General features: G+C 36.5%; 1 protein-coding gene across 3 annotated transcripts in view; it reads left to right on the top strand.

Annotated features, from left to right (window-relative positions):
• Positions 1-24,063, top strand: part of MLLT3 (MLLT3 super elongation complex subunit) — a 287,962-nt gene that overhangs the window by 7,943 nt on the left and 255,956 nt on the right. The window lies entirely within an intron of this gene.

Raw genomic sequence — 24,063 nt, 5'->3', positions numbered from 1 at the left:
TTTTAAAATTTATAGATATGTGTTCATTATAGAAAAATCAAACCATAGATACATTAAAAAGTCACTGAGAATTCTTTACAGACAGCCATAATTAATATTTTAGTAAATATCTTCATATATATACATACACACATATAAATATTAACCATAAATTAACATTAATTCACTCAACAGGTGTTTTTTTGGAGCTCCTATATGGCTAGATCACTTCTAGGAGCTGGGGATACAGCACAAATGAACATTCCTACCGTCATGGTATATGGTGAAATACCATCTTTTTAAAGCTGAATTTTATGGTATTACATTGAATACACATTTGTCATAACTTTATGTGGACATTGTTCTTAGTGTTAATTTGTTATGAATAATGCTATGCTGAACACCTTTGACATATTCATTTTTATAGTTTTGCCTATAATTTCTTGGTGTTAGATTTCCAGAAGGGAGGTAGTTGAGACAAGGTACACAGGATTGATTGATTGATTGATTGATTGATTGACTGACTTAAAGGTACATAGAGTTTAAATTTTGTTGTGCATTACCAAACTTCCTTCCAAAATGATTGTACCAATTTATCCTTCCCCAGGGGTTGGGAGACTTCTCCTTTCCCCACATGGTTACCAGTACTGGGAATTAAGTTTTGTTTTTTAATCTTTGCCAGTTTGTGGATGAAGCAATACTTTACTTTTATTTGCATTTATTTGGTTAGCAATGCTACATAGCTCTGTGTGTGTATATATTTACTGTTTGTCACTTATGGTATGCCTCTTTTGTGCCCTTTTTGTATTTCTCAAAAAAAAGAAAAAGTACAAGAAAATACAAAGGAAAGAATGATATAACAAACATTCAAATCCCCACTACCAAGAATAAATAAATGTTTACATTTTATCCTATTTGATTCTTTGTTTTGATTTTAGAGAATTAGGTATTATAGATGCAGCAAAAGTTTTTAAGTGCTTGTGAATCCTTTTTTTTCTAACTTTTTAGCCTTTCTTCCATTCTACTGATGCACATTTGCACATTTATATTGGTGCAGGTAATAGTACATTGTGTTTTAAAAATCTCCACCAAAAGTATCATAGTGGGTGAATCATTTTTTTTAATTGACATATAATTTGTATACCATAAAATTTACCCTTTGAAAGTATAAAATCCAGTGGCTTTTAGTATATTCACAAGGTTGTGCAACAGTGGCCACTATTAAATTCCAGAACATTTCCATGAGTGAATAATTTTGTGTCTTGCCATTTTCCCCCTCGACATTTTTGAATCTTACTACATTTCATGTGTAGAGAGCAAATTCATTACCTTTAGGTCCTTCTGTTTAGTATTTTATGGCAGGAATAGGTTGTATGCTTACTTTTCTGGTCCCCTGTTAAGGAATATATAGGTCACTTTCTGTTCTGTGCAGTGAACATCTTTGAATGTGTTACCTTTTACAAATGAACAAGGTTTTGAATATAGGCCTAGAATTTGAGGTGTGCGTGTGTTTTCATTTGTATTAGATGTTGTCAGATTGCTCTACAAAGTAGTCGTGACAGTTTATACTCTGTCAGGGGCGGAGTACTGTTTTCTCTACAGCTTTGCCAACATTGATTATTTTCAGATCTCTTATTTTTATATTTAGTTGAAATATGGTATCTTTTGTTTTCATTTGCATCTCTCTGATTTCTAATGGAGTTGAACATTTTCTATATGTTTATTGACCATTTGGATTTCCTCTTTATTGACTTTTAAAAACATCCTTTGTCTTTTTAAAAAAAGAAACTATTGGGATCTTTTGTCTTTTTCTTATCTGTAGGATGTTAGTCCTTTGTTGTTTGCGTTGAAAATATCTTGCCCCATTTTCGTTTCTTTTTCTTGTAGTCTGATGTGTGGTATCTCTTTGTCATACACAAGTTTTTAATTTTGTCAAATTGATCTATTTTGTTTTGTTTTCCTGTGTGGTTTTGGGGTTTTGTTTAAGAATATAATTTGTGGGCATGATAATGTGCTTAACCGGCAGACTTCATACGTGCAGGACACAGGGAAAGGATTGGGGGAGACGTAAGAGAAAAAGGGGGTCCCTGCCTTCGATGTGCTTTTGTCTTCTGGAGCTGGAAAGGACCCTTGAGATTCTTCATCTTTGTTTATCTTCTTGTTTTACTTTTAACCAGAAGCCTAGAAACGTGAAGTGATCTTGCATGTAGATACAATGAGTCACAAATGTGCTGGTGTAAAGATAGCTAGTAATAAATGTGGTAAACGTTTACTTTTAAAATGGTGAATAATTATTCACTTATATTCGCAGACAAATGTTCAGCAATACTTACTTTTGTAGACATGACCTAGGATTTAATTAAGTGGTGGTAACCATGGTAGATGCTGTTTAAAAGGGAAAAGTTCTATAGTTTCTTTAAGGTAAAATCACATTTATTTTGTGGATTAATTTAAGATTTCCCTTTGAGATTAAATCATTAGGAAAAATTGTTACTGAATGGTAGGTATCTCCTGATAATCTGCCGCCTCCCCAGCCCCCCACCTCCCTGCCATGGTAGGATTGCAATGCCATGAAGGATCCAGAACATTGTTTTAAGAAATACTGTTGTATGATGTAATCCTTTTAACTTAAGTGTGATAAGTTTGCAGTGATTAAGGCTTGGAGAAGGCTATTATCATTGAATTTCTAAAAAGATAAGGCTAGTATTTGGGTGTGATTTAGTTGGTATGTAGTAGTTAACAGTTAACTTTTTGGATAAAATCAGTGCATCATTTTTTTTTTTTTTTTAATTTTTTTTTTTTTTAACGTTTATTTATTTTTGAGACAGAGAGAGACAGAGCATGAACGGGGGGAGGGGCAGAGAGAGAAGGAGACACAGAATCAGAAACAGGCTCCAGGTTCTGAGCCATCAGCCCAGAGCCCGACGCGGGGCTCGAACTCACGGACCGCAAGATCGTGACCTGGCTGAAGTCGGACGCTTAACCGACTGCGCCACCCAGGCGCCCCAGTGCATCATTTTTTTTAAAGAAAATGATGGCTTATCTTGAACTCATTCTGAGGCCTGTTTATTTAAAATCATGTTCCTAAGTGATTATAAAGATGATCAGTTGAATTTAATTAGAGTTATTACCCATGTTAGAAGATTGATATTTTCTGAGCCAAATAAATTTTAAAATATTTAATTTTGCCAAAAGCAGATTTTTTTGCTTTGTTTCTTTCCAGCAGAAATCATTAGTTACTTATTTTCCCATCAATACCAGGCCAAATGCTGTGTGTATGTATTGATTTTAAAAAGCAAAATACACATTAACAATTTCCTAAAATATTAGTAAGAGCAGTAACCTACAGAGTAGGGAGAGTTACTTGCCTCTTAATGTATCTAGATAGAAATTCAGTGTGCATAATGCCTGTAATCTTTGCAGATAGGTTTTATGCCCTACTTCTTCCCTCTCCCTCTGAGGGTAGTATTGGGGGAGATTAGTATCAGATTATTCTAGGTACCTATTTATTTCGATAAACACTTAGAATATTTTGGATGTTTAAAAACAAGGTTCATTTGGACTCCTATTATCCATACCTTTTACCCCAAATACTTCATTATTATGAGTTGCTGAGAACCGAAAGGTTTCTTTGCATTGAAGAAATACTCTTCTATTTGACAAAAATTTTTCCTTTGTTTGATTTCTTTCCCTGTTCCTGTATTACAAGCAACTGTTGTGTGGTGACTCAGTGACAAATAGTTTAGGCTGTTGGGATTTGGTTGCTCTTGGTGGGATGGATTATTCAAAATGTTGACATAGCTCCAGATTTTCTTATCAGAGATGCTTGTTGTATGACTTTGTACCTATGCCCAGAAATAGTAACGAGCAGTAGGAAGTTACTTTCTCATCATATGAACACTGAGCAGAAGCATGTGTTATGTCCTCAGTCAGTCCCCACTGGCCTCTCCTTGGATATGTATCTATTGTTCCTCCTATGTTGCATTAGTTACACATCAGATGAGATGAGACCTATATTCTCTCTGTGGGTAGTACTCATAGCTTTGATCAATGCAGTCTAGACATTGGAAGTTTTTGACAACAATGTAGATTTGCAAGTCGGAGTTTTAGAATCCTGACTTTAACTTCCACTCCCCTAAGTGGTAAATTATTACTCAGTGTTCTGAAAATCGTTTCTTCTGTACCTCTAATAATTGACTTTGTGTAAACAGAGCCACCACTTGAATTTAGCAGGAAACATTGTGTTAGCTTAGAATCACACTTTCTAGAATGAGCTTTAGCCTATGTTCTAGGCAAAAATGAATTTTTCTCCTTTCCTGTCTTTTCTCCCTTATTCTTTTTTTTTTTTTTTTTCCACCGACTTTGGATGCTTTTTAAAAAGCTAGACACAAATTTGAGAGACTTGGCCAGGTCTATCACTGTTTTTACTATTTAATCCATGAAATACAACTAGCCTTTTAGCTTTAAAAATAGGAGTCAAATGTATTCCAGTAACTTGTAGAGCGGTATTTAGCAATGCAGCAGGGAAGGCTCTGGCCTGGACCCTAGAAGGGATGTGTTTGGATTGAATAAGCTCTGTGGGCTCTTCTAGCTCTGAAATATTATTTTTCCTTAGTTTTTTTGTCTTGTTTTGTTTTGTTTTAAAGGATAAGCTAGGAGCATATCATGGATCTAGTGTTTTCTTAACAAAATAAGTGCCATTTATGAGATATCACCAGTGTATTGGCTATCATGCTAGACAATAGGTATGTTCTGATGTATTAAATTTCTTTTCATAAATGTGGTAGTTTGGAGAATGATTTTTTTTTTTTTTTGAAAAAAGAAAATGTTGACATGAACTTGACTATATTGGAATTTTACCTTTTTTAATGGTGAGTGAGCAGTGCAGTGGGTATAAGACTTGCCTGCAATAACAGGGAAATAGGGTAATTGGATAATTCGCCAAATAGGTGATTACGTTTTCATTATGAAAAGTTACGTTCTGGTAATATTGGTGCCATTTATACCAGCCATCGACACTACCTGTAGGTTGGAACATTCAAGAACTCAAGACACCCTATGTTTATTGGAAACTTCTTCCGCAAATAATGGCTCTTGATCAGGTAGGAAGGCCATTGGGTTTTCCATGAAAGTTGGCCGATTATTTTTTTTCTTCCCTATAATGTAGGCCAGACCTTGAAATTTTGTCAATTTGTTTTCCTGAAGCATTATGTTTCAGATAAGTACCTGTGTTTCTGTTGTCAACAGAATAATTGGGGACTTGGACTTATGTTATCATGTAAACAGGTTAAAAGAGAAAGTATGGTATATCAAATATTTGATCACTCACCATACCTTCAGGGTTTTGTGTTTAATAATTCAGATGCTTAATTGAAGTTGTCTTGAAAAGCAATTACCCTTCCACTCTTTCCTTGTAACTTGCTGCTTAACTTTTAAGGAAAAAAAAAAAAAAAGGAAAGAAATTTCTATTTATTCCAGCTTGTTAAAAGGAATTGTTGAATGATGCTAGAGCCAAGGATTTAATTATACGAATATAAAAAAATGCACAAATGCAGACGGTGTAAAGAGAGCAGCAAATAAATGAGAATTATGTTGTAAAGTCTATTCAGCTGGGAGTTAGTGCTACTTGACATAGTGTCTTTCTGTAGAGACTCTTTTTGGGGGTGGGGTGGGGTATTTTCATCATTGATTTTAGTATTTGATTCAGTCCTTTTTCTTTATATCAATGGCCAGAATTATTCATTACTCACATTTTGAGAATTGTGTGAGAGATAAAAGTACGTGAATGAAATGAAGGGGAGAAAATGCTATAGCAAAATGTTCATAGAAGTTATCTCTGGGAGATGGGGTATCGGGAAATTAAAAAAAAAATGTCAAATTGGCTTTATTCAAAGATTCAGCACCCCATCTAGCAAATAGAAAGGAGCTCTCAGGAAATTCTTGTGAAATTTGTTGGATTTTTCAAGCTTTCTTGAATGATACATATTATGTGAATATAAAACTAGATATTTAAGTGTACATATGGACATGTTTACAATAAGCTTTTTAGTTTTGTTTTTTTTAAAAGTAATCTCATTGAGAACATAAAAATGTCTTTCCCAAGGGACATTTTCATGTTTTGTTATTTGAAATTTTAGTCACCTTGTCATTTTGAGTGTTTTCCTTTAATAGCTCTATAATATATGCACAAATGTTTCATAAGTTGATTGTAAGCTTTAAAGAGAAACGTGTAAATAATACTCGTACCTTTCTCAACAGTGTTGCTGTGTTGCAGTTTGTAAAATTAATCAGATTAACCTCATTTATAAGTGCATGATTCGTGTAAGATATTCTTTGTAACAGAAAGGCACCATGCTTAATATTTCAGTAGAGTATACATTTTTGGAGTACTAAGGAATGTTTTGAAAAGTTTTGATTTTTTTTTCCCTGTGGAGTTTTGATAAGTATAACTTTGTTAACTAATACATTTATCTTGATGTGTAGTATTAGGACATTTTCCAGGGCCTCAATCTGACTTTAATAACAGACAGCAAACAAAAGGACTCTCATCATGTTTAGATGTATGGTAATAGTGTTAGAGATAAATAGGACCTATAATTGGAAATACAGACCCATTTCCAGTTTGTGTCTTTGTATATAGTTTGGAAGTTAAACTTACATTGAATTGGGAGAAATAAAAAGTACCCAAACGACTACCAAAACAAAGGCAAAACAAATGTTTGGGGCAGGGAAATTGATGCATTTTTGAATTGATGCATAAGCTCATAAACACAGACAATATTTTAGTAGGAAGACCGTTTTAATCGTGTTTCATGCATAAACTACAAAAATAACCAGAAGTTTTACAAAATGAAAATTAAAATGTAATTTCCTGTTTTGAATACACGACAGATAGATTAATATGAACATTCCTTAAACACAACTAAAAGAAATGATTTCTGCCAAATGACAAGAGTTAATTCTAGTAGTCTTAAAGGTCTCTTTACAATCCAAAATTTTATCTGATTCAGTCCATGATATTATGGTCTGTGGAAAACATGTTTACATTTTTAACATTAAAAAAAATAGCGATTGAAAGTGCTATGCTCAAATGCATAGCAGGACTACATGTCAAATAAAAATAAGTCTGTTTTCCCTTTGGTGTTAGATGCTTTTATAAAATTCATAAATGACAGATTAACTCCACCTTCGATGGAAAACACAAGACTTGACATTTGTGATCAGAGCATTTCTTTACTAGCTGCTGGAATAAAATTGCCACGTTAAGTTCCATTTGCTAGCATTTGGAGTAACATTTTTCATGGGCTTAATTCAGTTCTGCTGATAAATTTTTATTTAACTATTTCTGTTCCTTTGGAGAGAGCTCTAAATGGGATTCCTAATAGTCTGGATTCTTTTCTTCAGGATTAAGAAATGTATGAAGATGAGGAAAATCTACTCTTTGGCACCATGATTACAACTCACAGTATTTGTTTCTATTTTTATTATTAAGTTAATTTGCAAGTATAGAAAATCACGTATGTGTTTTAAAATCTAGTCTCGCTAAATACTCAAGGGACCATGCTAAAGACTGGCGCGTTTGAGCAGTATGAAGCCTTGGTTTTGAATATTGCAACTTGTTAGAAATTCCAAATTTGGTACCAAATTAAATATACTCCTAGAATTTTATTATAGTACAGACAAAGCTATGGTAGACCAAGATAATGTATAAATGGCCCTTATTTGGAGCATATTTTGCAGTGAAAGGGGAACTGAAGGACAAGGTGTTCTCTACTTGTAGACTTGTAAAGGCCTCAGAGTTTTCTTTATGTTATTGTAGAAAGACATTATTTTTGCTTTGGCGTGCTTAAAACTAAAGGGCAAATGATCCAAAAGAATAATCTTGAAATTCAATAGCAAGAAAACTACTTGACATTGTGGGCTAGAGGCCAGCAAACGTGTTGCTTTCATTGAATGCGTGGGAAATGGGGCAGGCCTGGAATTTAAAGAGACAGGGTGCAGTACGCTAGAAAAGAAAAGCCCTCCTGTATGATTTGCTTAGTGGGAGAAAAAAAAAATAGACTTACAGTTTTCTCTAAAGGATCTTTATTGGATCAACTATTTAAGACACTGAGTGAATTTTTTCCTAACTCTGCCTCCCATCTCCCTTAGCCCTCTTCTCTTGTCTGAAATTGGTGCCGGGTAAATTTGTTTATAACAGAGGAGAAGCAGCTTTTCAAATAAAAGTACTTTGTAGCCTGTTCAAATGGAGTATAATGTAATTCTCCCTGAAATTGAGCACTTATTACTTTGTTTATGTAGCTGTTTAAAAAGGGAGGGAGGGTATGTATGATGGTGTGTGTGTGTGGGGGGGCACTTACAGGAACCTCTGCTTTAGAAAAAAAATTTTTTTCCGAGTTTTACTCCCCCATCCACTCATGAATCCCCCTTAACCCCTCCCCCACCTCCCACAATCCCTCAATAAAATAGTATTTAAAAGACTTGAATAACCAGTCCTATGTACCAGCTTCTTGCTTGAGGCAATAATGTTGTACTATTTTCAATGGGTGGTCCTGAATCTCCATGGGAGATTTTACAGGCACTGGGCTCCAAGACCCACTAAGTGTATTATTTTGAACATAACCAGTTACATTCCCGAGCCATAGAGAATATACAGAGATAATTTTACGTTATTGAAGTCCCATAGTTAATTACTTACAACTCAATTTGTTTAATTTTATTTGAGGAATTTATGGTTGAAATCTCTAGAAGTGACACATAATATTAACCCAGGATTTGAGGTTTCCTTTTTAAAACAAGTAAGCCATTCATACATCTGTCAATTCAGGAATACCCATTGGCGTGTATATTTTAATTCATAGGTGCTTTTTGTTGCTTTTAATTTTTCTCCTTTAGGAAACAAACACCTAGCAGTCACTTCCAAATGTTAACAGTGTCGAAGTCCTATTTCTCTTACCTGAGATACTATAAAATGATGGGATCTGTTGTAATAAAAAAATATATCGGTAAATTTATGGTTAGTATCTTTTGCTTGTGGTATGTAGCCTAAATATATACCACCCTGAAATGTAACTAAAACTGCGTTGGGCCAAACCTTTGTGGAAACAGGACTGGAATTACAAATTAAATACTGGATTGAGATTGCCCTTTAGGGGAAAAAAATTGTTCTTTAGGAAAACTTACTTAAATAAAATTTAAGTAAATAAATATTTACTTATACATTGTAAATATTGAAATGGGGAATGTTGCAGTCATGTGCATTCCTACATAACTTAGTTTAAAGTGATTTTGGAGTTTCTTCCCAGTGTGAACCTATAGTTATTCACCAGAGTGATAACATAACTTTGTTGGGTCATTGATTTGATTTACTTTCTTGCCCTTATTTATATTCTTGAGAAAATTAATTTCTGAAGAATGTTGGCTTTCTATTTAGAATACGTATATATAACTCCTGTGGTAGCTCTTTTCCATAGGCTAAGTAGAGAAGAGTTTAAGAGCAGGTACCTCAGATGTATTGGTAAAAGCCAGATGATGATATTTATGACGGGCCACTGGTTTTGTTTGTTTTAAATAACGTTAAGTAGTTTTAGGTGGAAGATTCTCATCTTTGAAGAACTGAATTTGTTCCTTGAACAAAAATTACTATGTGCTTGTTAGAGTTCATGTGTAAAATGGTGTGAATTCCGTAGTTTTCTTCACTGATAGAATCAAAGATCTGGCTCACCAGTTTATGGCAGTGACGAAAATGTTTACCTTTTCTTTTTTGTCTTTCTTTTCTCCTTCCTTCCTTCCTTCCTTCCTTCCTTCCTTTCTTTCTTTCTTTCTTTCTTTCTTTCTTTCTTTCTTTCTCTCTTTCTTTCTTTCTTTCTTTCTTTCTTTCTTTCTTTCTTTCTTTCTTTCTTTCTTTCTTTCTTTCTTTCTTTCACCTTGGGACTAGTCCTTGAATTGCTAAAAAGTTTTCCAGTAGTTTTTATAAGTGAGTTTAAAGAAGTGATAGCCATCTGAAGTTTGTCTTGTGTAGCTAGTATTTAAGAGTTATTAAGATTGTCTCCACATGAAAAAGAAACCGCTCTCACGGTTATACATGTGAATAAAAGTTAAAGGTTGGTAAAAATTAGCTTGTCAAGTAAACTTTCTGACTGAGGAATAATTTTGTTTTCATTATCCGTTCCCTTGGCTGAAAATGAAATAGAAACGATCTGGTTACTAAAGACCAGTGCTGTATTGGATCACTTCCTTGAGCTTTTGCTATGATCGTTCAAGGCAAAGTTAGACAGCTGCTGTAGATTTGGCCAGTGGCCTCACAAAAGACGTTGTTTAACCCTGTTAGTTTCAGACACTATCATTGCTACTTTGCAGATGTACTTGCTGTGTTAGATGGGAGCCTCTGTGATTGTGGTTTGAACTGCTGATTTAGAAGAAGGTGGTATGGCAGAAAATGAGTGATTTTAGCACTCCATTAACGGTACAGTTTCATGTCTTGGGATATGACCCATCTCAGCGGTTTTGCTTCTGTTGAGACAGATTTAAAAACTTCAGCTTAGACTTCCCAGTTAGACTTTGGATCTTTGTACCCCCAGATGGTTAGGGAGTTGTGAAGCTTGTGAAAAGTTGTGAAAACTGAGTTTGAATTAGAATCTATGACAATTGGATCTTTAAATGTCCTTTTGGGGACTTGAGGTCCAGAGGAAAGACCCAGTCATTGACTTTAAACTCTCATTTTGGGTATCAAAGTACCACAGTGCCACCCACTCCTGAAATTGATGTCGTAATGTTAAAAATCCTAACGATATTGGGTTCTTTTTGTATAACGTGTTTGCATTGTTGCCATAGGTTTAAAGGGCAGGGAGATCCTTTATTGTTAAGGCTGAAGAAGGCAAGATTTTGAAACCTACTGCTACGTGATTAAACCAGTGTGTTTGCCCCGAGGCTGCAGTCATTCACTCTGAATTCATAGTCTCAAATTTGGGATTCTTTCTCTGTTTGAAAATAATACTTCTTAAAATTTTTAAGACTCCCTTTGCCGCCTCACGTGAAAGCTACTGAGGCAAATTATCAGGGTTAAGATTGTCGTGCAATCAAGACTGAAGATACATTTCAGTATTTTAAAGAGAAAGTTCCCAGCCATTTGACATAAAATTTTACTGGGCTTTTCGTTAATCTGAAATAACTGGTCTATAAGTACTTTATCAGTGAAAACTGCTCAGCATGTAAAATGAGGAGAAGAGCACAAAGGCTTCCTGCAAATTAAGGGCACAATGAACACTAACGGACTTTCCAGCCATCTCCAGCTGTGAGATTATTATAGTTTTTGCAAACCCTTTTCTCTCAAAACTAAATCAAGAATGGTAGAGTCCTGATAAAAAGAAGTGTAGAAAAGCCTAACTAATCCTTAGATGAGTTACTTCAAACGTGCCAAAATAGAATAAAATCAGTTAATAGCGTAGATTAAAGGTTACTTTTAATGCATTTTTATCACTCATGTCGAGAATTTTGTTGTATGTTGATGCATTTGTCCTTGGTTTAAAAAAAAAAAACCCAGAGGAAAAAATCTAGTTAAATTGGAGAGATTACATAATCACGTTGTTATGAGGAAATTTAGTACTAATGTTAGGTGCCAGATTTGACCCAAGAGATAAAAAGCTGTGCACTTGAGGTCGGAGCTGCAAACAGGTGGCTCCAATTTTGAGTGGTAAATTTTCGGGTTACAATGGGAGGGCTCATCGGTGTACTTCTGAGAGTTGATTTGTTGTGTAGATTAAAAACAAACAAACACCCAATATGACTCTTGTGTCTTTGGATACGTATGTGCAAGTTGTTCCTCGGATAAGATCACAGAAGAGTGCTAAAATCAGATCTGGATCGATGATTTACAAGTGCTTGATTCTTACAGGTGGTAAAGAGAAGAGTCTGACTTCTGGGTGCAAGGGTAGTCTTCCCCTTTTATGCACGTATCTGGGATCTTTCATGTACCGAGAAGACCACATCATCTATACTTTTAATTCAGAATCACGCTTGCCAATTTCTTAATTTGCAGTATATCTTTTTGGCCTACCTGGCATACTATGATAGAGCTGTCAAGAGTATTGGGTTGAGGAAAAACTGGTTTGGCATGCTGCCACTGGTAAGAAGTTTTAAAAGTAACGCGTCTTTCTCTTTTTGGGTGCAGGCATATGGATATTGGGGTGGGTGTGTGTCAACCTTAGGGAAGCTTTGTCATAAGAACCTGGGCAGTGGGAGATTTTACAATCCTGTCACATTTGCCACTCTTCTAAGATACCAAACTGTAAGTTTCCCTAATGGGAATTAGCAGTTATCTCCTTGTGATAGATGTATTGCTTTTACTGTGGCTTAACTGGAAATAAATAGCCTGACTGGTGTACCTCAAGCGCATGTGTGTGCTATACGTAGGTCAGGTGCTTTCGTGGGTGTGCATACACTGATTTTTCCTAAGCCGTGTGAGAATTAAGCCCTATTAGTTTATAGTCAAAACCTACAGTTGCCCATATATAAATTTCCTGTTTGATTTCTGACCCAATTTAACCCTATACAAAGCTTCTAGCTTGAATGAGTCTTGCGACGTTGAATAACTGCTATACCGTACGGTTATTTATGTGCTCAAGAAGCTGAACTTTTGTTCCATCCCAGTAAGTTCCCAAGGGATACGTTATTCTAGTAAATCAGAAAATTTCTCTGAAAGCCAAGTACTTCTTAATTTTTGGAGGCTTGAAAATGGGGAACATAGCCATATGCACGAGGGGGAAGAAATTCTAGTTGACCCACATCTAAAGTGCAGTTCAAAGTACTTGGACGTCTTAAATTCTCTTGGGGGGAAGAAACCCCACCACAATGCTGCCAAATTGTTTTACTTCTGTAGTTATGTCTTTGTGTGTTTATAGGAGTGGGAACATTTTATCTTCTGTGTTTCTGTTGAGGTTGTTTTTCAGCAGTGTCCCAAGAAAAGTCCTGGAGGCTGGCTTTGAAGCCCTGTGGACAAGCTGGATTTCAAAGAGCCAGAGGAATTCGGCAGTAATTGTTTTATGGCTGGCCAGAAATCAGACCTATTTGTATAGGTAGCACACAAAATAGCTGTGATTTGACAATTTGGTGCTATTTATACCTACCATAAAAAGAGAAAAGAAAAAGTTAAAGGGGTATTTTGGAAACAGGAACTAAGCTGTAAATGCAAATTGCCTCGCCATTTTCTCAAAAGAACAAAAAAAGGAAAGGGTTAGGAAGTTTTTATTGAAGGTACATAATTGAGGATCTGTCTGCTTTCAAGACATTTAATATTGTACTCACACTGAAACTACACTTCTTTCTGTTTGTAGTTTTTTTGTTTTGTTTTGTTTTGTTTTTGTTTGTTTTTGTTTCCTATTCCCATCTGAATAAAGTTATTTTTGTGGAGCAAAAGGAATTCTCTGGAGAGGGGGGACAGTGAAAATCACAAAGTTTCCAACTCTATCTTAATAGACCTTTCAAATTTCATCTTACTGTTTTTATTTAGCTTTGGATAAGAACCATCTGCTGTTGCCAGAGCGAATTTTTTCTTTCCAAATAAGTTATATTTCAACAAGTAGTCATAGGTTGTTTACTGAGGTGGTGGGTGAGGATTCCTGGCATTTAGGAAATATACAGAAGGAAATTTTCACAGCTCTTCTTAATGTGTCTGCTAGAGAGGTCTTTTTGAATGCAAAGTGTCTAAACTGTTACTCTCACCTAGAGTGTATTCCGGGCTCAAGGTGGGCGGTGTATTTCGGTTTGTCTGTACTTCAGGGAGCAACCCAAAGTGAAGTTTGACTGTTTCCAGAATGTCATTCAGACCTTTTGAGGTTGTCAAATGCTTCATTGTTTTGCATTGAAACCCCCAGCCCCAGCGCAGGCAGAGTCTGGGGCAGCGGGCAGAGAAAAAGCAAACACTTCTATGATTGACTACGGTTTTTTTTTTTTTTTTTTTTTTTTTTAAAGAAACGCTAGAAATGCCTTAGGGACCCCTGGGGCTTTGTCACAATTTAAAACTATTTTACCATTGAAGCCATTTTGGTGCTGTGGATCGGGACTGTATTAATTTGCTTTGGTTTTCATTTTTCTTTCATTGGATTGTGATCCTCCAGTAGTAAGTAGAGTGTTCTTTGTCACGTGTACCTTAATTTCCGGTGGGGGTGGGGGAGAGGTGCTAAAGTTTTGATTGGATGAAGAGAATTTACTGAGAGTAGGAGAAAAGAAGGGGAAAACTGGTTTGGGGGCAGTTTTGTCTTTCTTCAAATGAAGAGTTAAATAAAGTATGTGAAGAGAAGGAAGTGTCTGGGTAAAGATTTAAAATACACCTGAAACGAATAAGATAGTGTACCTCAATTAATTATGTTTCCATAAAAAAGTTAAAGAAAGAAAGCATGTCCTCAAAAAATGAAGGAAAAAAAAAAAGGCGGGGGGAGGGGGAATCTCCTAAAAGCTGGAAACGTATTTGGATTTCAAGATGGATTCCCTCAGGGAAATAGGCTAAAGGACTCTGTAGAGAAGAAACATTCTGGATTGCTGTTACTCATCGTTGGTATGAAAACTTAGGTGGGGGGAAGGTAAGGATATAGGTAGTTACAGACCATCTTTGTTGGTTGAGAATATATAGCAGGGTTAGGGCTGGATAATGAAGGGTTCTTCTAAGGTAGTAATCTTTTATTCAGCCAACACTTGGCACTGCTATGTGCCAAGAATTGCTCTAAACATTGAGGATAACAGCAGGAATAGAAGTAATTTTTGTCTTAGAGAAGTGCATCAGGCTTGTGAAAAAACCCCTCAAAAACAAACAAACAACCCCCCCGCCCCCCAAGATAAGTTCCTTTATGAAGGTATGAAAACAAAGCTATGGAAACAAAGTTCTGAGTGATTAGTTCTGCCTGTATCAAAATTTGAACTAATGTTTTTTTTTGTTTGTTTGTTTTTGTTTTTTTTTTTTAATAATTGCAAGTGAAAAGTCTAATAAAAATGAGAATGTGTGGATTAAAAAAATTATCCTCTTTCAAGGATGGATTTTCATTTCTCTGATTTTCCTTCCATAAGACTACACATAATATTTTTAGAGTTTCTGAGCTCTCTAGATGAGCATCATAGAATATAGAGTTATATAGCTGAAAAGGTGTAGGAAAGCAATTTGTAGTTACTGACCATTTAATTCCGTACTCTGTTATTCACATTTTACAGATGTGGATCCAAGACCCAAGATTTAGTAACTTGCCCAAGGTCCATATGGCTTGAGTGCAGTGACCATATGTCCTGTTTCCTGGGGATTGTCCCAGTTTATGCCTGTTTTTGAGTGACACGCCTAAGATTGAATCTCAGGCCTTTTTGACTGCAACTCATAAGCTCTTCACTGTTTCACTGTTTATACTCTACTCATGTCTCTATTTCCCGATTGGTCTAAGTGAGAAGGATTCTGAGGCATACGCCTGGCAAAGTACAGTACTCAGTACTTATTTGGTGTTGTTTATCACGAGTGATGGAGAGAAATGGGGTGGCTTTCATGTGTGTGTTTCTTGTTTCTTTCTTTCTTTCTTTTTTTTTTTTTTTTACATCTTGTTACTTAAATGTTTTAGAATGTAATTTCATTTTCCTTCAGAAATTATAAAGGCATTTGAGAACTCTGTCTTAGGATCATAGTAGTAAATATATATCACTCATCATTGCATGGTACTAATCAAGGAAATTCTGGTGATTTGAGTTTTCTGGATAAATGGAAATTTGGTACATTTCTTGATCACTGAACATGTTGCTTTTCCCTGTAATTTTTGTTTTTCTTTCCCCACCTAATCAGAAGCCTAGGGCAGCAGAATAGGGTTTGAGGAAAGTAACTCTAATTTGGAAAAGAAAATTGGAAACTTATGTTCTGATTTGCCCAGTTTGGTTAGCTTTTCCACAACGTTTGCTGGACAAATACTGGATACATCACTTTTATTTGGTTCCATTTAAATGGCTCAGCATTTCAGAAAAGACACAATTTTAGAGGTGTGCTGACTATCAGGTAGTTCAGCTAAAACGGATTTAACTTACTAATTTAACATAAAATAAATTTAGTTTACTAATTGGTTCTGGTGAAGAACTTTGTTCTGTGTCATTTCTCATATATGCTGTGTCAGTTTCCATCAGGAGAGGTTATGATCTGTGCACGCTTCACTGTGGCCGTAGTCTTCTTTACTTGAAGAAGGACTGATGTTAGCAGTCTGTTAGTCTTTGGATCAAATACAGGAGTAGAAGCAAAACTAAAGCCATTTTTAAGAACTTTTAGATTAGGTGATGTTAGGTTGGGCTGGAAATGCTTCCTGTTGCTCGTCCTAGCCCTCTCCCGGATTTCCACATCTGTTCAGCAATATGACTGCTCTGCCCTTGAAAAGCTCCGAGACTTACTTGTATGTGGGGTTGGTAAGGCGAGATGGGCTTAGAAGCAGATCAATCTCAGTACAGCTTAATTAAGAATTACAGCTGATGGGGGTTCCTGGGTGGCTTAGTTGGTTGAGCGTCCGGCTCAGGTCATGATCTCACAGTTTGTGGGTTTGAGCCCCGCATCGGGCTCTGTGCTGACAGCTTAGAGCCTGGAGCCTGTTTCCGATTCTGTGTCTCTCTCTCTCTGCGCTCCTCCCCCGCTCATGCTCTGTCTCTCTCTCTCCTTCAAAAACAAATAAAAACATTAAAAAAAAATTAAAAGAATTATAGTTGATGTGAGAATGGAGTTTTATGGAAGCATAACAGAGCAAGTTAAGATTGAAGACGAGCAGTTAGATGTGTGCTGATGTAGCAAATGTTTGAAACTGCATCTCTCTTCATATTTTGTATCTTTTTTGTTTCATACAGCATTTTATGTTGTTTAGGGTCGTCCCCCCCCTTCCCCCCCCCCCCAGACTACTTATGACCATACTTGAACAATGCAGTGAAATTCTTCTTTAGCTCAAGCTGTTGTGAAGCCAAAAATAGATCTGGGCTGAGATTGGACTTTGTGGTACAAATTGTGGTTTGTAGGTTGTGGTTGTTATTGTTCCAACAGATAACTGTAATTTAAAAATTATTTAGGAGTCAGGCAAATGTTGCTGAGACAAGAGAGGACCTGGATGATTTTTAAATGGTGCAATAAGCCGATGTCTAAGTTCAAAGGACTGTTGGGAATGAAATTGTTTTCGTTGAAAAATAATAATAGTAAACCTATGGAATTGTAGGATTGGGGACTGCAGTCACGCAGGAACCTTACTTGTGCCCCTGCCCCCGCACCCCTGGCTCCCCATTTGTTTCGCTGTCCTTTCTCTGGAAATTTAAAAGCATCAAATAGGTTTCAGATGAAGAAAAACCAAAGATGGTAATAACAAGACTCAAGCTCTGCAGTCACTTTGGTCAGGGGCAGTTCAGGAGTACTGTGTTCAAAGAGCCTTACCTGTGTTCAAAGAAGTGTGGAAGAGTCTAGTAATAAACATGGAAAGAGTAAGTAACCTCATTTGCATGGCTCAGAAGTTGATGGCTTTCTGAGACCCTCCCCTTTTTTTTAAGTTTATTGTTTTATTTTCAGAGACGGTGCAAGCTGGGGAGGGGCAGAGAGAGAGAGAGTCCCAAGGAGGTTCCACACTGTCAGTGCAGAGACTGATGTAGGGCTCGAACTCAGAAACCGAGAGATCATGACCCCAGCTGAAATCAAGAGTCAGACGCTTCACTGATTGAGCCCCCTGGGTGCCCCTGAGACTTTTAGTTAAGAAATGTATGAAGGCAAATCTGTTGCAGAAGAAAGCTTATTAAATTTTTTTTTTTTTTTTTTAATCTGATATCTATACAAATCACTAGAGGGACAAGTAGGATCTATTTCTGCTCTAAGACTGCTTATTCCTTATGGACAGGATTTTTTTTTTTTTTTAATCACTGTATCACTCACACATTTGCACATAAGAAGTGTTCAATAAACATTTTATAGTAAGATACCTTTGTAAAGCTCTTGATATATAAAAATACTTAAGGTATATAAAAATACTTAATAGCTGGTATGTGATATCTATGTGTCAGAGTAATGAGGACTCTATGAGAATTACCAAATCACAGGTCACCCTGTGAGTTGGAGGACCACCCATACTACCCTTGTAATAAACAGGTTCATCAGGGTTGTAGGATACAAGGTCAATATACAAAAATCACTAGTATTCTGTGTACTTGTAATGAACAATCTGAGAATGAAATTAAGAAAACAACTCCACTTATAGCACCAAAAGAGTAAAATACTTAGAAATTCATTTAACAAAAGAAGTGTAAAACTTATGCTCTGAAATTAGAAAACATTGTTGAAAGAAATTAAAGAATATTTAAATGAATGGAAAAAATATCCCATGTTTATCAATTAGAAGGCTTAACATGGTTAAGATGGTGATAAGCCCCAAATTGAAGCTAAGGTTCAGTGCAGCTACCATACAATCTAGCAGCTCTACTCCTCGGTATCTACTTAAGAGAAATGAAAACATGTCCACACAAAAACTTGCACATGAGTGTTTATAGCAGCATTATTCATGCAGCCAAAAGGTGGAGACAACCCATATATCTATCAAATACTGAATGGATAAGCAAAATGTAGGGTATTCATAAAATGGAATATTATTTGGCTGTGAAAAGGAATGAAATATTGATATGTGCTCCAACATGGATGGACCTTGAAAACACCGTGCTAAGTGAAAAAAGCTAGTCACAGACCTCATATGATTCTTTTTACATTAAGTGTCCAGAATGGGGACATCTATAGAAAAGAGAAATTAGGTTAGTGGTTGCTTAGGGCTGGGGAGTTTGGGGGGAAAGAGAAGGTGATAACTAAAGGGTAGGGGTCTTTCTTTCTTTCTTTCTTTCTTTCTTTCTTTCTTTCTTTCTTTCTTTCTTTCTTTCAAGATGCTGACAGTGTTCTCAAGTTGAGTATGGTGATGGTTGCACATATCTGAATATACTGAAAATCATTAAATGGCACATTTTAAATAGATGAAAAAATATATGGTATATGAATTACCTCAGCAAAGCTGTTACTTTTTTTTTTAAAGCTTGCCTAACTTTCATTAACAAAAATGTTGACACAAAACATTATCTTCATGTTTATTATACAGTTGGGAACTAAATTAAACTTTGATGGCATGCCTTCTCTCTGAAAGGAGGCACATGTCAACATGCTAGGGTTTTTCATTGCCCCAGTACGATTTACTAAAGGAGCATTGTTTCCTAGGTTGAACAAGACCTAATTAAAAAAATATATATACCTAGTTGCTTTTGTTATTTTGTTCCGGTTTTGTGTATGTATTCGTTTTTTTTTTTTCCATGCATCAAAAATACAGCTCTTGGGGCGCCTGGGTGGCTGAGTCGGTTAAGCTTTCAACTTCAGCTCAGGTCACAATCTTGTGGTTTGTGAGTTCGAGCCCTACGTTGGGTTCCATGCTGACAGCTCAGAGCCTGGAGCCTGCTTCGGATTTTCTACCTCCCTCTCTCTCTGACTCTCTCTGCTCATGCTCTGTCTCTCTCTCTCAAAAATAAATGTTAAAAACTTAAAAACAAAAAAAAGCTCTTAGTTGATGGGAAGTACTACCAATGCACTGAAAGCTTACCCGCGTGTATGTCCCATTCTAACTGATTTTAATGTGTAATTTAGTAAATTTCACAATAATTCCAGAAAGTAATTATAGTAACCCCAAGTTTAAAGATGGGGAAATTTAGGCACAATTAAGTAACATAGTCAAAGTGAAATAGTAGGTAAGTGACAGAATATGATAGTAGGTAGCAGCAATGCTTTGTAGTGTTCTGGGCCAGGCATATCTTGCCTTTTACAAGAAGTTTCTGGCAGTATGTGTTTAAAATAATTTTTTGTAAGTGAAAGCATAGTTTCAGTGTTCTAAAGGAGCCTGTTATTTTGAATGAAAACTGCAAATGAATCCATTCCTTTTTATCATCTTGACAATTGTGACATCTTAAATCAGGACACTCCTGTGCATATGATTGAATGTAGTAATTTTCCTGGTAATTCTGTTGATTTGGGGTAGGTTTAAAGCTGTACAGGCTTCATTTGGCAAACTTTTATTGAGGACTTATTTTTTTGTATAGTAAAGAGGAAGTGCTGTAAGAAAGTCCATAGGAGGCGATCCTTGATGTGGAATTAGCTGGTGATAAAAGCTTATAAAATAGTTTTCCCTGAAGCCTGTCCTTAATTTAAGCTTGTAAATTATGTTGCCTTTCATGTGTAGGTTTTGTATATACCCTATAGCTGCCCTGCCCCAAACAATAGCCACTGGACACATGGGGCTATTGACATTTAAATATAAATTAATCACAATAAAATAAAATAAAATTCCGTAGTCATTAGCCATATTTCAAGTGCTAATAGTTGTGTGCTAACCATGTTGGACAGGGCTGGGCTAGAGAAATGGCAATGTATCCCCAGGATTTCTTTTTATAGTGGAATTTAGATGGTGTATGTGCTTTTGTGGGGAATGGGAAGAACAGGAAAAGGATCTAATGGGGATTTTAATATACAATTACATGTTACTTTTTTTTTAATAGGATGAAAAACACAAATAAGTTTTATCTGACATGGAAGCTTTCGTAAGGAAATGACCCAAAGAAACAGACTTGTATATTTTTATGCTAGGTTTGATGAAGAGTGGCTGGTTGTGGAGGAATGGGACAGGGTAAGGAGTGTGAGGTAATTTTAGTAAACTGGAAGAATTTTAACAAGTCCTGTTCATTAGGATTCTTCTTGGTGTCCCTTTGTCTTCAGAGATAAGGATGCTCCTTTACTCTGGGTTTGGGGAGGGCACGTCTCACATAAGGATTTATGACTTTTCACATTTTCATTAGGTACTTTGTTGCCTGTTCCATTTTTTTTTTTTAAGTTTATTTATTTTGAGGGAGAGAGACTGTGCAAGCAGGGAAGAGGGGCAGCGAGAGGGAGAGAGAATCCCAAGCAGTTTTCATGCTCAGCACGGAGCCACATGTAGGGCTCGATCCCATGACTCCGGGATCGTGAGCTGAGCTGACATCAAGAGTCGGATGCCCAGCCAACTGAGCCTCCCAGGCACCCCTGTTCCATTTTTAAATAACACTTCTTCTCCTTTTTTTTTTAAACTGCCTCCCCCCCCCCCCCCGCAGTGTTGTTAATCAAGTGCATCTAGGCTGCCTTGTAGATTACCAGTTTTTTATAAAAGGATATAACTCAGGAGCAGCTGGATGAAAGAAATGCTTGGGGCAAGGTATGGGGAAGGAATGTGGGGCTTCTATACCCTTTCTGAATTCACCATTCTCTGGAATCTTCACATTTTCATCAGTGTGGAGAACTCTGTGTGTTATATTTTTCAAAACCTTGGAGGATCTTCACAATTTCCTTCCCAAACTAAAAAATATGGGAAACTGTAATGTTGATAAAGAGTACTTTATTAGTTATACTGCATGTTAAATGAAATTATGTGCTGTAAAATAATGTCTTACCTCTGCTTCCCCCCCCCCCCCAATCTGCTCATAAGAACGTAGTGATAATAAATTCATTAAATGCAAAAGGAAATATGAAGGTTTTGGGAGTATACTCTTAACTAACATTTAATTTTGACGATATAAAGAAATATATGTTGAGAGAATAATGTGGCACATGTTCATATGCCACCATTCATTAACATATAGCTGTATTTGGTTGTGTGTGGATCATTTATTTTATTAAAAATTTTATTTTAATGTTTATTCATTTTTGAGAGACACAGAGAGACAGCATGATTGGTGGAGGGGCAGAGACAGAGAGAGACACAGAATCCGAAGCAGGCTCCAAGCTCTGAGCTGTCAGCACAGAGCCTGATGCAGGGCTTGAACTCACTGAGAGATCATGACCTGAGCTGAGGTTGGCCGCTTAACCTACTGAGCCACCCAGGCATCCGTTGTGTGTAGATCATTTAAAAATGACTTGCAGTCACCACACCTGACCTTTAATACTTACAGCACACATCTTCTAAGAATCAGGATGTTTTCTACCTAGTAATGTTATCATTATTGCACGAGAAAGGAGTGACCCATTTGTCTCCAATATCATATCATGTCAAGCCTATATAAAAATCCAGTTGTCTTCCAAATCTCCCCCCCCCCAACCAAGATCCCTCAAGTTTTATGCAAGTCTTTAGCCTTAAGCAATCTCCACAACTTGTGTTTTTGACTTTCATGAAATAACCCCTTCAACTTTATTTTGAAGAATTTCAAACCTACAATAAAGTTGAAAAAATGGTACAAGGAATGCTTAGATTCATCAATTGTGAATGCTTTGCTTCAAGTGCTTTATCTCTTTATTTTTATATCTTCCAATTACTTGAAAGTAGGTTGCAGATAGCATGGCCTCTTATCCCTAAAAACTTAGCAATGTATTTCCTAAGGACAGTCATATTCTCCTACAAACCACAAAACTATTGATCACATCTAAGATTTAAAACTAGCCTTAAGGTGTTGTCTTTTCAGTATCTTGGAATCAAGGACATTTACCCTATTTCCACCCGTCCTCTCCCCCCCCCCCCATCCACACTGACAGTTTTAAAGAAACTAGGCCAGTTGTGTTATAGAACTTACAACAATCTGGACTTGTCTGATTTCCTCATGGAATCTTTATATTCATTCATTCATTTTGAAAGAGAGCAGCAGCAGGGGAGAAGCAGAGAGGGAGGGAGAGAGACAGAGTCCCAAGCAGGCTCTGTGCTGTCAGCGCAGTGCCCTATGTGGGGCTCCATCTCACAGACTGTGACATCATGACCTGAGCTGAAATCAAGAGTCCAGTGCTCAACCGACTAAGCCACCTAGGCACGCCCCCGTCATGGCGTCATTTTACCTGAATTCTCCATCCTCCTTATTTCTTGTGAGTTGGAGTTAGATCTATAAGCTTTGTTTAATTTAGGTTAAGGATTTTTAGCGAGAAGCTTGCAAGGTACTTGTATTTCTCATCAGGAGGTACCTAGTGGCTGATTTTCCCTCTACTAGTGATTCTGAGTTTTATCACTTGGTGGAAGTGGCAAGTCTGTTGTAAAGGTAATAACACTTTCCCCTTTGTAATTACAGAGTGGCCATTGTGATGATACTTTGTATCTTTCACATGTTCTGTTCTGTAATGGTCTTCCATGTAATGGTTTTAGTGTCTATTGACCATCCTTTGCGGATGAACCTGAATTAGCTATTTAACTGGGATTGCATACTGGTGATTTCCTTATGAGTTCAGGAGCACTTGTGCTTTAAAGGATAGATATAGGATCTATTCCATTCCTCCTTCCCTCCATTTTTATCCATTAATATATGGTTTTTTGAAACAGTTTGTATCATGGCAAATGCTTTCTGGTTTTATGGTTAATTTAGTGAAAATGTGTTATATAAATATAAATTTCTGCGTGTAACCTAATATCTCCAATAATTTTTAAATCTTGAGATCTGATGGGGGAGGGGAGTTCTAGGTGGCGAGGAAACTGATTTTGGTCAAATGTTTGTCTCTTTTAATTTACAGTGCCTGTATTTCTTGATTTTAAATACGCCTGTGGCTTCTGAACAGTCTTGTTGTTTCAGAAGAAATTCCTGCTTCTGTAGATTTAGCTACAGTTCAGGAAAATTTTGAGTTTTTATTAAGTTCTGGGCATGGACATCAAGAATGCCATCATGCACTTAACAGCTTTGGAAGCAAGTGTTGGAATGTAACTGTATAAACTTTTTTTTTTTCCTTTGCCTTCTCTTTCATTGCTTCTTTGGTTTTATCATTGGGGATGGGTGTGAAAGCAGCTTGTCTGAAATTTTGTTGCTGTTAGGGAGTGAGTGAAAATTCCCAGGATAGTTTTAGAGCTGATTCTTGATCTTGGAATTATGGAACAGACCTCCTGGTAATCCTCTGGCCAGAGTGAACATGGATTCGGGGAGGGGTGTAGCTAGTCCTGTGTGTAGTGGGTATTTCTCTTTCTCCCTTTTCTCTTGCTTATGAGTTTTAAAGAGTTTTTCAAACTTTTCTAAGTAATAGTACTTTAAATTAAAAAATAGTCCATTGGGCTGAATTACATCCTCTCCCCATTCTCTGTTGCAGTACTAATCCTCAGTACCTCA

The sequence above is a fragment of the Lynx canadensis genome, chromosome D4, assembly GCF_007474595.2.
Source record: "Lynx canadensis isolate LIC74 chromosome D4, mLynCan4.pri.v2, whole genome shotgun sequence".
Classification (NCBI taxonomy): Eukaryota; Metazoa; Chordata; class Mammalia; order Carnivora; family Felidae; genus Lynx; species Lynx canadensis.
Note: the sequence above shows the minus strand (reverse complement) of the source record. Positions and strands in the feature narration are given on the sequence as shown.